The sequence below is a fragment of the Rhinolophus sinicus genome, linkage group LG02, assembly GCF_036562045.2.
Source record: "Rhinolophus sinicus isolate RSC01 linkage group LG02, ASM3656204v1, whole genome shotgun sequence".
Lineage (NCBI taxonomy): Eukaryota > Metazoa > Chordata > Mammalia > Chiroptera > Rhinolophidae > Rhinolophus > Rhinolophus sinicus.
The window spans coordinates 138,624,475-138,638,536 of NC_133752.1; the positions used below are offsets into that span (position 1 = coordinate 138,624,475).

Sequence of the window (14,062 nt, forward strand, 5' to 3'; positions counted from 1 at the left end):
CTGATTTTAGAGAACTGGGCATGGAGAAGAGAAGTAGAAGACAATAGCCTTCCTCCCAAACACAAAGTATTCATTAAAAGCCTTTCCTTCCATAGTCTTCCTGCTTCCTGTGGTCTGGGTAGAAGATGCTCACTGGACCAGCCTGCTCCAGGTATTTTTGCAGATGCACTCTTGGCACATTTCTGGGCTGTGTTGCATTGTCTTGTCTCCATCCTTGACCTTTAGGTCTATCAGATTATCCGTCTACTTGAGAAGTTCAAGCGCATGCTCACAGAAGAGGATCAAGAATGCTCAGGTTGGTTTATAATTTATAACTTGCTTCCCTCCAAAAATTCTTGAGGAAAGGGCCTCAGTCATTTTCAGGATTTTAATGCAGAATTAAGAAAGTCTCCACATAACCTTCCCTTTTGAAAAATGTGAAGATTTATGTCATATTCTCTTTACCAAGCTTTATCACTCCTTCACTATGCTTTGCAGTGACTGGAAGATGATTGTGCCAGTGTGTGTGTGTTCTCGAATATATAAAACATTAGAATTTATAAAGCATTTTCCCATGCATTTTCTCCTTTCATATTTAGTACAATCCCATTTTACAGGTGAAAAAAGTGAGTCTCAGAAAGGTAAAGTTATTTGGTTATAGTCACACAACTTATAAATTCCAAGAAAGGAGGAACTGTGTCTGCATTGTTCTCCATTGTATCTTCAGGGCTTACCACATAGCAGATATTTGCTAAGTATTTGTTAAATTAATAAACAAATTAATGATATCTTGACACAGCTGGGATTAAAATTCTAAACTGGAACCTCTCTTTTTACCGAGTATTGATCCCCTGATAATACAGTGGGTCTCTTTACAGAAATCAGAATAAATGAAACCACTTACTCAACTCAGCCTTATACCTTTGAAACAGTCTTATGTAACACACGAAAGCCACACCCTATTTTAGTGACACTAGCCATTTGGCTTACTGTGGACTGAATGAGGCCACGCAGAGAGGAATTCTCACACGAAGGGTTTCTCACTGTGCTTTGGCTCTGTGACCCTTTGTGGTGCAGCACATCCCACCGCTCCCCCCAACGCCCCAAATCTACATATGTTCACACACATATGTTGCACACCACTTTATGGAGTACACATTCAAACTCCCTACCCAAGTCCAATTTTGTCTTTGAGGGCTTTTTTTTTTTTTTTTTTTGACATAATAGATATTGAAAGTATAGTAAGTGCCTCTGCTAAGCTATACGTCCCCATAGTGTACACAGCTACTGCTAGGCTTCCGTGAGTAAGAAAGGAAGGAAGGAGAGACAGAAGCTCACAAAAGTCGCGTTCTGTGTTGCATCTACAAGGGGACTGCAAGTCAGCTCCCTAGGATTGCTAATTGGCATGGAAAGCAAAGGATAGCAAAGGTTGGTGAAATAATTCTTTCAAACCCTCCTACTCAAGAAACCTCAGAACAGCCTGTTGGATAGCTGACTAGTTTTTTTATTTATTTCTGAGGAATGAGAGAAGGTTGATTGTCCATTTAAGTCCTTGCTGACCCGTGGCTGGGAGCTGAGTAGTCTGACACATTGCATCAAGTACTGGTTATTCATGTAAATACAATCTACTTAATGATTGATGTATCCTCAGAGAATTTTGAATCCCAGGCCATCTTTTTGCCTCTTTCCCCCACTAATGTTCTTGGTAAATACAAATAGAGTGGTTTTATAAACACTCTTTTAATAAACTCCAGAAATTGAGCCAAGACTAGCATCCACAACCCCGCTTTCGGGAACAGGCCCCCTTCCCTCAGATCATTATTCCTTGTGAAAATACCACATTCAGTTAAACAGACTTGCTGGTGTGGTCAAATAAAATGGTAAAATGCAAAATAAAAAACCTTTTGTATGGAGGAATGAATGAAGTAAAATAATTCTCCTGCCAGCTCAAATACATCTAAGCATCTCTGGAGTTCCATGACCTTCAAAATAAAGATGAATTTGTGAAGATTAGCAGTGACAGCCATGGAAGTAGAGAAGGATAGCAGAGCCCAGCCGAGCTTTTAATGAGGAAAAAAGAATTCAACCATTGAGAAGTCAGGGGCCCCAAATCCTGTATATAGCAACTGAATAAAACGTAAGCTTCCCATATCCTGCTTGCTACTGCTGTGCCTTCACTTTAGAAAGGCCAAATTTCTCCAACAGAATGAAAATGTTATGCTATCTATATAGAATATATATTTTTTAAATTGTGAAGGAAAATATATAAACCTATACATATGTGAAACAAAATATATTTAACAAAATAATATCTAATAAAAATATATGTTAATGTATACCTATATACAAATATATAACGTATTACAAAAAATTTTTAAGACTTAGGCAAGCTTAAAAGCAAGAGATAATGATGGTAAACACATATTTAATGTTTTCCATGAGCCAGGCACCATTCTCAGTATTTCACATATATTAACTCATTTGATCCTCACACAACTGCATGAGGATACAATTATCATTCCCATTTTGCAGTTGAGGCACTGAGAGGTTAAATAACTTGGCCAAAGTTATATAATTAATAAGTGGCAGAGCTGGTCTTTTAATTCCAAGTTTCAGAATTTAGACTCTGTGCTTTTATTCATTACTCTAAAGGAGAGCTCAAAGCAGGAGTTGAAGTTGGAATTTCCTACGGGCATGTTGGAGCTGGAATACACCAGAAGCTAGAGTAGTCTCAGATGTGCAAGACAAGTGTTAAAATTAAAAATTAAAAAAAAAAAGCTTTAATATATGAGTAAAACAGCATTGTAGAGCTGAGGAGGAAATTAATCAATTAGAGATAAATGTGAGGATATCACTCAGAACACAGTTCAAAGAGATAAAGAGATGGAACATATAAAAGGGAAGATAAAAAGACATGGAGACAGAATGAGAAGCCCCACATGTGGTAGAGAGGTATTATTTGAGGAGACAATGGTAAAAACGTTTTCAGATTTAAAAAAAAAAAAAAAATGTGACTCCTCATATTGAAAAAGATCATAGAATCCAAATAGGATAATTAAATACATATCCATACCTAAACACATAATATGAAAACTGCATTACGTAAAAATAAAAATAAAGGCTACCAGAGGCAAAAGACAGACCACCTTAAAAGGTATGATAATCACGCTCATCAGCTAAACAGCTGACTTCTCATTAGCAATAATGGATTCCAGAAAATAGTGGAATAATATCTTTTAAGTGCTGCTGGGGCATAACTGTTATTTTAGTTTTCCATAACCTGTTAAGGTATCCCTTTTAAATGATAGCAAATAAAGATCTTTTCAGACTTGCAAAAACTTAAAAAGCTTACTACTAAGACCTTCATGGAAAGAAAGGGTAATATTTCAGCAGGAACAAAATACAACCCAAACGGAAAGGTGCAGACATTGGTGAACAAAGATAGAAGTGAAACACGTTGGGAAATTTAAATAAGTCTTGACAGCGGAAATACAATGTTCTGGTCAGCCATAACACACAAGAGGGGGGGTCACTTTGGATTCAGGGTGTTCTGAGATACTTGTCTAATTCAGGTGAAAAAAGACATTGATAAACCTCATACTTTCAAAATGATACCATAAAGGTAACAATATAGAATGTGTTAATTGAATAAAACGATATTTTCCAGTCTGTTAACCAGGCATTCCTATCTCCCTTAAGATGGTTTTTAAAAATGTAGATTCCCAGGCCCCTTTGATGATTCCAGTTTGGTTTATATGGAGGAAGCCTCTGCTCTTGTATTTTTTAAAAACTTCTCAGCTAATTTTGCTGGGAACTCATAGTTGTTACTGACTAGCTCAGAAGGGTGCATCCTCTCGGTTCCTCCTTGTTGGATCTCCAAGATAGAGAGACAAATTGTGAGTTAGAACCCATTGGAAAAATCAATGTACCATGAGAAGAAACTCATGAGCAAGCGTCCTGGGATTTTAGTGGGAAAAATCTTTTCATTCTCCCTGACATGTAATATTTTCCCAGGTGATTGGTTTGAGGAGATAATTTAATAGATCCTGATAACTGGAAACAAATTATTTTGAAGCGATGATTTAAATTGTGTATTGGTAAGAATTGAATATTTAGGCATAATGAGTGTAATTATCTGGAAGTGGTTTTTTTTTTTTTTTTTATGGTGGTGTAATAATAACATTCTGTACACAGAGGCAAAGAGGTTTAAATGTTTGAAGTAACAAAACAGTACTGCTTGTGAGAAAGTGCTTTTTAAAAATATGTAAAAGTTATTAGCTCCTTCTTTAGCCTGGGTGAGAAGCAAAAATCAATGCCCAAAAGTCCCATAAAAATACTACTTGGCCGTCACTAAAGTGGGATGTCACTTACCAGATCCTTGAGTGCAGGTCCCATGGTCCATTTCTGAAGAATATTTGTCAGTGAGGCCCAAATTCCCAAATTCAGCAGATGTCCTACATATAAAGAGCTAAAGTCTATAGAAATACAATTTTAACCTTTTTTCTAACACTCGATATATTGAATTTGGAAGATTAAAAAAAATTGTGTAGTGTTACGTTAAAGCCCCACCCACTTTGTTTAAAAGCCTTAGAGTATGGGAGCAGCTGGAATTCAGAAACCTTGCCTATAGACTTTAGAATAGCCAAGGTTGACTTAGAGATTTATCCCTCACTTCACCTCAGTGACAGTGTATGGCTACCATGCCTCAGAGCCTGCTCCCTCTGGCAGACTGTGAATGCCGCAAGAGCAGGAATATGGTCTTATTAATCAGGGAATCTCCAGGTCTAGCCTTGTGCCTAGGACGCAGTAGCTACCCAGTATACTTTTGTTTTTGAGTGAGAGAGTGAATAAAGTCCCTGAGCAAAGCACACTTATCATCATCTCAAAAAACATTTCCACCTCTTTTCAATGACCCTCTGCCCATGTAACTTGGGCGAGCTAGCTCATCGCTTGGTTCATATAGAGCTGCATTTTCCAATATGTGGCTATTTACATTTAAATTAATTGAAACTAAATAAAATTTCAGTTCCTTAGTCACACTAGCCACAGTTGAATTGTTCAATAGCCACATAGAGCTAACGGCTACTGTCTGGGAGAGCACAGCATTAAAATATTTCCATTACTGTAGAGAGTTCTATCGGACAGAGCTAGTGCAGACCCCAGCTGGGACCCCTGGAGCTCTACGCCCGTCTCTGACTTTACCACTTATTAATTGTGTGACTGGGTAAATCTCACGTTCATTTGTGCATGCTATTTCCTCTGCCTAAAGAACTCTTCCTTCACGGAGTGGTCTAGTTAATGAGTTCTCATCTTTCAGGTCTGAGCTCACTTGATATCCCCAGCTGGGTCAAGATTTCTCATAGTATCTTGTGCAATTCCTTGTCACAGTTGAGATTTTGTGTATTTTTTTTATATGATTACTCAATTAATATCTGTCTCTCTTCACAAACTGTCAGCTCCAGGAGGATAGGAACATGTCTGGTCTTGTCCAGCCTTGTATCCCCAGTGCCTAGCAAAGTGGGTGACACCTAGTAAGCATATAATATTGATTGAACAAATCAATGAATGGCCCATCAGCTTCAATGTCTGTGCCACAGCCATTGCAAATGACTGGTGCTCTGCTGGACTGATACTCCGCTGAGAAGCACAGGTAAGGCCATAGCTACTGTTCCCGGTCATCATCTCTGTGCTAAAGGTCATTGCTAATGATGTCCATTCTGCATCACTATTGCCCGTGCTAAATATTTCCAACGTCACCCCTGGCGATTTGCCAGCATAATTAAGACTTTCAAGGTAAACAGACTGGCCGCTAATTGAACACTCACAAAGTAAGAGAAGAACATAACATTTCATTTAGGCCTTGAGACAGGTGTTATTTACCTTCACGTCTCGAGGCTACTCATCCAAACTATATCAAGTCAAAAACCTGACACTGAAATCCTGGACAGCTTTCTGGACAGTAACTGTCCTCCAGGAAATCCCCCACCTCCAGGTTTTAGCATGCAGCCTGACTCTCAGGATCATATATGGAAGTTGGAACCCATACATGTCAATGTTTCAGAATTCTAGCCACATTTCTCCCAAGGGCCCCAGGGGTTTTCAACTGTCCAGGCTCTCCTGACCATCATCGCATGCTTCTTGTTTCAGTGGAAACTTGAGGAGGTGGGGACAGTTCCAGCTGAGTGTCCCCTGAAGTGGTTCAGATCTGCACATACCACAACCAGCCAGTGAGCGCAGGCAGACCAAAGCAGCAACACAAAGGACTGCCCACTCAGGCTCCGGTGAGCCTTCACATCTAAGTTCACGTGGCTCAGAAACGGAAGTGGGAAACCAAGTAAAGTCGACTCCATGGAGGTCCTGCGGACTTAACACAGAGCGGCCACACGAATACCAGAGTAATGCATCATGATTCACGTACTTAACAATAAATGCCTAAGAAAGTAATAAGGATTTGGCACTTAATATAAAGCATTGGCAAGACAGCTCAAAGTTTTCTGCCTGTTGGAAAGTCTAGCCTGGGACATTTTCTGTCATTGAGCAATATGCATCAGCAGCGTTATCTATGGTAGCAAAGGAGTTGATCATAAAGCTTTATTACGTGATGTCAAGAATTTTATATATATATATATAATGTTCTTTTCTGTTCTGGGAGAAGCTTTAGAAAAGACACTAAGTTGTTTTTCCCAATGTGTCTATACCAGCCCAATATTAGAAGATAAAATGCATACCAAGAGGATTAGCAATCCAGAAATCACCTTTCCCAAAGTGACTCACTTTGGGAGGAAAAATGTACCGAAAAATTAAACAAGTACTCTCTTGATTTAATGCCGTTCATATTTACAGAACAGATTTTGCAAAGAACAGAAACAAGTTAAGGCAAAGAGCATTCCTATAGAGCAAACAATTAGGGAATAATGAAGAAAGAAAAAAAAAGACCAGATGGTTCCCTCAGCCCTCACAAGCATGGGAAAGAGTATGATGTCTCATCAAGAAAGGGGCTTTTTCATTTAGAAAAACAAAATGAATAAACTTGCATCTCCATGGTGGCTCAGCCAGCTAGTGGCCCAGCCAATGCAGCCATTCTAGTCCAGGGTAACATGGACACATCCTTACCAGCCAAAATCAATTGTGTGATGATAAGTGTTGCTCTTTAAGGCAGCTAAAACAGACAGGGAAAGCGCAGGCCATTTGTTTTGCCCACAGCATGAATACTTCCCTGGTAGATGGCCTGATAGTGTGGATTCCTGGTTGAGGACAGAAGAGTTGGAGGGGCCTTGGGAAGAGTTAGTCTTCTCTGTACTCCTGCTCACTGTGAGAGGTGCCTAGACAGAATCTCCAACAGTTTTCCAGATCTGTACTTTCAAGCAACAGGAGTCAGAGGGGAGATCAAGGAAAAGTGAGGCACATTTGCAGGGCAACCTGTGCATCTACCATCTCTCCCCAGGCACACAACCCCCTTCCACTTCTTCTTGGTCTCTCTTGCCTCTAGGTCTTTGCACACATGGTTCCTTCTGCATGAGACCCTCTCTATCCCCCACTCCTCACTAACCTTGCTTGGCTAACTCCTAATTTTCCTTGTAGGCCAAGGAGCCCTCCCTGACTTTGCAAGATTAGGTTAGCTGCTGCTTTCTGGCTCCTCCCACAGGGATGACCAACCATCCCTGTTTGCCCGGGACTGAGGGGCTTCTTGAGATGTGAGACTTTTAGTGCTAAAATCATGATGGTCCCAGGCAAATCAGAACAGTCCTTCTAGCTCCCACGCTCTCTGTGCTTACCTCCCCCAGACTTAGGTTCTTCTGTTATAACTGCCCATTTACTTGTAGCACTGGAGACTGTCAGCTCACTGAGGGCATCGGGTCATTCATCTCTGTAATCCTGCTGCACACCTAGCACAGGTCTGGTATGTGGCAAATAAGCAATCATAACTGGAATGGGTACTTAAAGCTGAATGAATGAATGAATGAATGTGAGATACATGGTGTCTCACATGCTGTCTCTTTTAACCACTGCTGTCTATGGCCAGAGGATTTCTATTGTGCTGGAGGGAGGCAAGCTACGGAGGGGCTTTGCTGTCAAATTCGTAGCACGGCACACTGAGGCAAGGGACACACTGGGCTGTTTCGTCCCTTACCCATCACACATATTGAGCCTGGCCCCTTCTGGGCGAAAGGAAATATGGTTCAGAAGTGTGTGTCCCTGAATTTCAGGGAAGAAGACTGGCCCAGAGGTTTTATGAGAGAGCTGAATGAATAGCTGGTAAAACAAGAAGGTTATCAAACCCTTTTTGTGATAAATGAGAAGCCAAGATCAAGAGAGGGTGGTGCTCTTGTCCAGGGTAACAGCCAGGCAGTGGCAACACCAGGCCCGAAACCCTAATCTCCTGACTTCCTGTCCCTGTTCACGCCCCACTTTCTTCCCCCATGTTATGACTGTTAAAAACATACAGGGTTCTTGGTACCACATTTCTTGGTTTTTAAAGCTGCTGCCCCTCATGTCCTCTCTTCCCAATCCGAAACTTTTTTCTTTCTTTTAACATTTGAGGAAGAAAGTGTGATGGTTAACAGCGTTTGAATCCCACAATGTCATTGTAACATGTAATAAATACTTTTTATTATTTGTTTCCAAAATACCTAGGGACCGTGGAAGGCTAAAGTCTATTTCATTCTTTCTGATGCAGCTCTAACATGTTTACTCCAGTCGGTTGTAGGTGGGTGGGGGGGACGCAACTAGACTTGGTACTTTAATCTTCGCAATGCCACCAGCCATTCTCTGTGATTATGCTAGAATTGTAATGTGGCCGGCAGGTTCGTTTTAGCTCAATTTTTGCAGCCCTGAGAATGGCAGGTTCTCAGAAACACCGACCCAGCCAGCAGAGCCAATTGACTGAGCTACAGGGGAAACTGGACCAAGAGTCTGGTCACTCCAGAGTCCACAGGAATCAGAAAATTCTGTCCCAGGATAAGGGCTTGCAGAAAGCACTGCATGTTCAAAGCCAGTTGGGCAAACAAACTTTGGGGATATAGTTAGTATTTTTTAAAACTGTAGCTGAAAGGACCAGGACTGCAGGCCGTCCACACGCCACCCCCGTCTCCCCCCATACCTACAACCCAGGAATGTTGCTTGTACTAAAAAGGCATCTTCCAAGAGGACCTCTGAACTTAAAACAAATGCTGTTTAATTTGCCATTCATTAGGGGTGTATCTGGATTGATTTATTGTGCCCTTCTGACCCCAAGTCTTTGGAACAGCATTCCTTCACGATTAAACAGGGAAAGGACTTTCTGGGATAAGCGTAGAAGGCTACAACAATACTTCAAATTGCTCCGTATCGGGTAACCCAAAGGAAATACTCAACCCAATTCCGCATTGAATGCACGTGAGCCAGACAAGAGTTTGCAAGTTTTCTGACCCAGGTTTCCCGAGCCTTTCCTAAGGGATGTGACCAGCACAGGCCACTATTATCCAGATTCTGGGCTTTTGAGTGCTTCCACATTCAGGATATTCTGAGAATGGCTAACCACATACAACTGATCACAGAAATTGCAATCCCTTTTGATCCCAAGGAAGTCAGCTCTTCCTAGTAAATACCCAGCAGCGGCAGAAGGTGAGAGAGAAAGAGAGAGAGAGAGAGAGAGAGAGAGAGAGAGAGAGAGAGAGAGAGCGAGCAGGAGGGTTGGGGGATTCGTGCACCAGGGAAAATAAATTCCTACTGGCAGCTCCGTAGGCCAGTGGTCATCAGAAAATGAGAAAAACCTTGTAAAGCACTAAATAGAGTGAGGCTACAGCAATTGCCCTTTAGAAATGAGATCAACAACCTCTCTTGTGGGTGGCACAAGTATAATTACAGTAATTAAGAGGAAAGACTACAGTCCTTTTTTGCTCTTAATGTGTAAACAAACAATTCAGGGACTTTTAAGCCGAAGAGAATTGGGACGCAGTTTAATGTTATCTACTACGGTGGTTCTCCTGGCTTTAATTGGCTTCCAGGAAAATTTTAAGGGCTGAGGCCTTTGTGGTTGTGTTAAAATCACAGATTTACCTGGAGCCCAGCAAGTTGGGGAAGGGAGAGTGGAGTGCCTCAACCGGCTACCCAGCTCACTAGGACCAGTGAGCCACCTGGCTACCTGTCCAGACTGTGTGAGGCCTGAGGGAAAGGAACTCGGGCTGAGGGTGCCCTGCGCTCTCACACTTCCTATGAGACCCTGAATACTGTGGCCCCCCTGGAGCAGCCCCAATTTGATCTGACCTCTGCTTCCTGCACTCTTCTCCCCTTCTCCTTTCCTCCTCCCCAAAGTGGCATGTGTTGTGTTGTCTAGCAAGCATCCTAATTCAGTTTTTGTTTTGTTTTTTTTCCCATAGAAGAAATAAAGAGGAGTCTGGGGCACTAGATTGGGCTGGGAAGCTGCTCATTTTCTGTGGTTTAGGGGTTACTAGGAAGCCCTCAGAGGCAGCCTCCTCATCCTGGGGCTGACATCCTACCATCTGGAAGGGGCTGTTTTCCTAAGAATTGCTTAGGATTTATCAGTGCAGCTACATAAATGAATCTCTGGTCGTACACCATTGAGCTCAGCTCCATGGCAGTGCTGCGGTGAAAGGCAGCCTGCTTGCAAATCAAGGCCTGAAAATTCTCTGGAGGATGACTTCTGACCTCTCCCTAAAGAATTTGGTGCATGCTTCATAGTCTAGCTGTAAGTCAGACCATCCTAAACATAGCTTCGGAACATGGTGACAATCCATCCAGCTATTTTCTCATGATGCAATGACGGGTCAGCAGACAGAAACTTAATTTTATTGATAGGGATTCATTTCTTCAGTTTAAAAATTGCCCCATGTTGCTTTTTCAAATGTGCCTGCAAAAGGAGAGGCTCTTTTCTCAAAACAAGAATGAGAGGGGAAATGTTCCTAGCTTGGAGTTAAGAAACTTGAGCTCAGCTCTGTGGGTATTTGGCTGAAGAACCAAGAATCTGCCTGTTTAAGGCTCTCTCACTGTCTTGCACACCTAGGCCAGGATTCTCTTGCTGCTTCAGGCCGCCTTCCATACTAACTTTCTGCAGGGAACTCGAACCACTCTCTCGTACCTTCACAAAGCACCCACTGATTGGAAAGGGGCTAGAACCATCCAGGACAGCCAATGGAGGCTGGCAGATGGCTTTCTGGATGGACTTGCGGGCCAAGTCAGCACAGCCCCCCAGGAAGATTAGCACAACTATTCTGTAGGATTAGCCCTCAGGGTCCCTGGCGAGTACGCCTTGCCCAGGAATGGAAGAGCTCAGTGAAGGATTCTGCCTTCTGCATTCGCTCTGAGGTCTTCTGCAGAGCCGAGTTCCGTGACCTCTGGAGCACATGATAAGCTTTTGGCTTTATGTCAACCAGCACTTCTTGAAGCACAAGAATACTTAACACAAAGTGAAGGGACAAAGCTATTTAGTGTCAGGCTTTTGCCAGATCTTTCCATTTCAAAGCATAGATTCGAGCCAGGGTCAGAAAGAAAGAACAGCGGTTGGGTGGGGATAGTGAGATGGGGGAGTAGGAGTTTAGGTGCAATTCTTAGTTCTACCAGCAATCGTTGTGGAAGAGCGAACCTCTGAGAGTCTCTGTTTCTGATGGCAAAGCTGGAGAGAAAAATCTTTAGCACCCGTTTAAAACATGACTGCTCCAAATGGTTTATGACCATTTTTCTGGGAAAATAAGGTATAATTGAAATAACATGAGTGAATCAATGGGAAAATGCGTAAGTACACAAGACTCTCTACATCCCCAACACTGTTTAATATCATATCACATCACAGAGAAGAAAATAGAAAGAATAATGTGTCTCTAGAGAGTTTAACAACATCTCAAGCCTATTTGTCCCATGGACGCGAATGTTTACATTACTTAGCCAAGTGCCATATTAGGAAATAGCTTTTTGGTAAGGTTTTCTCAACTGGGCAATGGGCAAATGGATCCAAAATGATAAGAAAATAAATGATTTCCTTGGTTCTTCGAAGCTTCCTTATGATTCTTAGTTGCCTTCTCCTTGATGTTCAGGCAGACTGGGGTGTCTGAATAATGACTGCCTTTTCTGGGGAAACAGAAGCAAGAATGGCTGTGGGACTCTGGCCACATCTGTGGCAGGTCTGGACATCACAGGTTCCAAGCCCTCTGAAGGAAAGGTCAAACCACCCAGCTAGGGGACAGACAGGGGGAAAGAGCCTCTTAACACTGGCCTAATCAAGTTGTCTGGCAATGAACTGACCAATGTCTTGGGTCATCGCAATGTCCAACGCTCGGGGAGAAGCTCTGCTCAGCATGCAAGCGTTTCCAGTGAGCAGCTTGATGACCAGCCATTAAAGAGCTGGTTCAGTCAAGGGACGGGTACCTGAGGCTCCCCTGCTGGGGTTAAATCCATCTCCACCGTATATCAGCAGCAGTATCTTTGGCAAGTTACTAGGCCTTGGTTGCCTCACCTGTGAAGTGGAGGGTACCAACCTCATCAAGCTTCTTTAAAGGTTAAGTGAGTTAATAAATGTAAAGCACTGAAAACAGGGACCAACACCTGTCCCGGTGACTCATCTATAGTAAGCACTCCATGAACGTTAACTACAGTTACTAGTGTTATTCTTACTATTAAGATTAGTATTATTCTTACAAGAGTGCACTGGCTTGCCTTCCAAAATGTCCAGAAATATATGTCTAAGATTTGGGGGTTGGGTGAGCCCAATGAAAAACGGTGTTGTAGGTGAAGGGGGTCTCTGAGACCCCCTCAAGGGGGTCCTTGAGGTCAAGTTCTACTTTCTATTAACCATCAGAAACCCTTGACTAGACATGCAAATATCTTTAAGCCTCTGATGGCGCAGAGTGTTCTCCCTACCCTGACTGCACACACCAACTACTACCTCACACAAACACGCACACACACTTGCTGACCCGGCCTCTGAGGCCTTTGGTTTCTTCCCACTCCTGACCAACTTCAGGATACAATGAATTAGGGAACAGGACTGGATGGGACAGCCCACATTACCGTGTCTAAAGGCTCTGCACGTGCAGATATCTCCCACATTTCTGACCTCAGGAAAACAGAGGGAAGGGTCTGGCCTCCCATCTATCTCACAGCTCAGGCTCCTGGCTATGTGTTTGCTGCTGCTTTCCCTGGGACCTGCCATGTTCTCCTCTGCGAACAGGGAATGTGGGAGACCCTGGAGGGTCTGGGCCCAAATCCTTAGCAGCACAAGATCCTTTGCAGTCAGGCCCCTGCTTACACTTTCCAATTCATTCCCCAGCAGTCCTCCTCACGACGTGTCTTGCTCTTCTACACTCATGAGACTTTGCAGATGGTGTGCCTCATATCCAGAAGGCTCTTCCTAGCGAACTCCACTCAGAAGCTACATCCTTAGGTGCACGTTCCTAGACTTTCTTGGGTAGAATTACATCCCTGCTTTGCCCACCGAACAGTTATTATTCATCTGTGTGTCTGTCTTCCCAACCAAACCACTACTCGACACTGTTTTCAAAACCCCACCGTATTTGCTAAGAATATAGTAGATGCTTGTCAAGGGTTAATCTGTTTTGTGTTGTTTGGAGACAGTTATTTGGAATTCAGAATTCAGATCCTCATTTATTAGCAAGATTATTGTAAGTCTTCCAACTGAGCTCCCAGCTCCCAGTCCATTTTTGCTGCCCAGCTGTGTTACTTCCATGTAAAAAAACCATCCATGGCCACGCATTGCCTACAGATTGTAGTCTAAACTCCATAGTTTTGTGTTCAGAGCTCCTTATATCTTGTTTCATTCTGTCTTTCTATCCTCCCTCCCACTGTTCCCCGTTGGGCACCCTATGCTCATGCCATCTGGAATACTCCACAGATCTTGTTCCTTTATGGATTGGTTTGTTCCTATTGACGATAACTCCCTTGTCCCTGTTCTCAACTGGGCCAGCTCCTATTCAGCCTTCAAAGCCCCAATGAAACATCATCTCCTACGGGAAGCTTTCTCTGCTGCCTCCTTCTCTGAGTACAAGCTGCTTCCTTCTCTGAGTTTTCAGGACGCATTGTATACACCTCAATTACATCTGGCTTTGTCAGTTATTTATGTGCCTCGGCTTCT

At 42.8% G+C, this 14,062-nt stretch overlaps 1 long non-coding RNA gene across 1 annotated transcript; it reads left to right on the forward strand.

Moving 5' to 3' along the window:
- LOC141568587 (uncharacterized) lies at positions 1–6,910 on the forward strand. The gene is made up of 3 exons (XR_012491747.1): positions 1–295; positions 5,436–5,629; positions 6,127–6,910. It is a non-coding gene; the product is annotated as an uncharacterized LOC141568587 (long non-coding RNA).
- Positions 6,911–14,062: the final 7,152 nt, after the last annotated feature.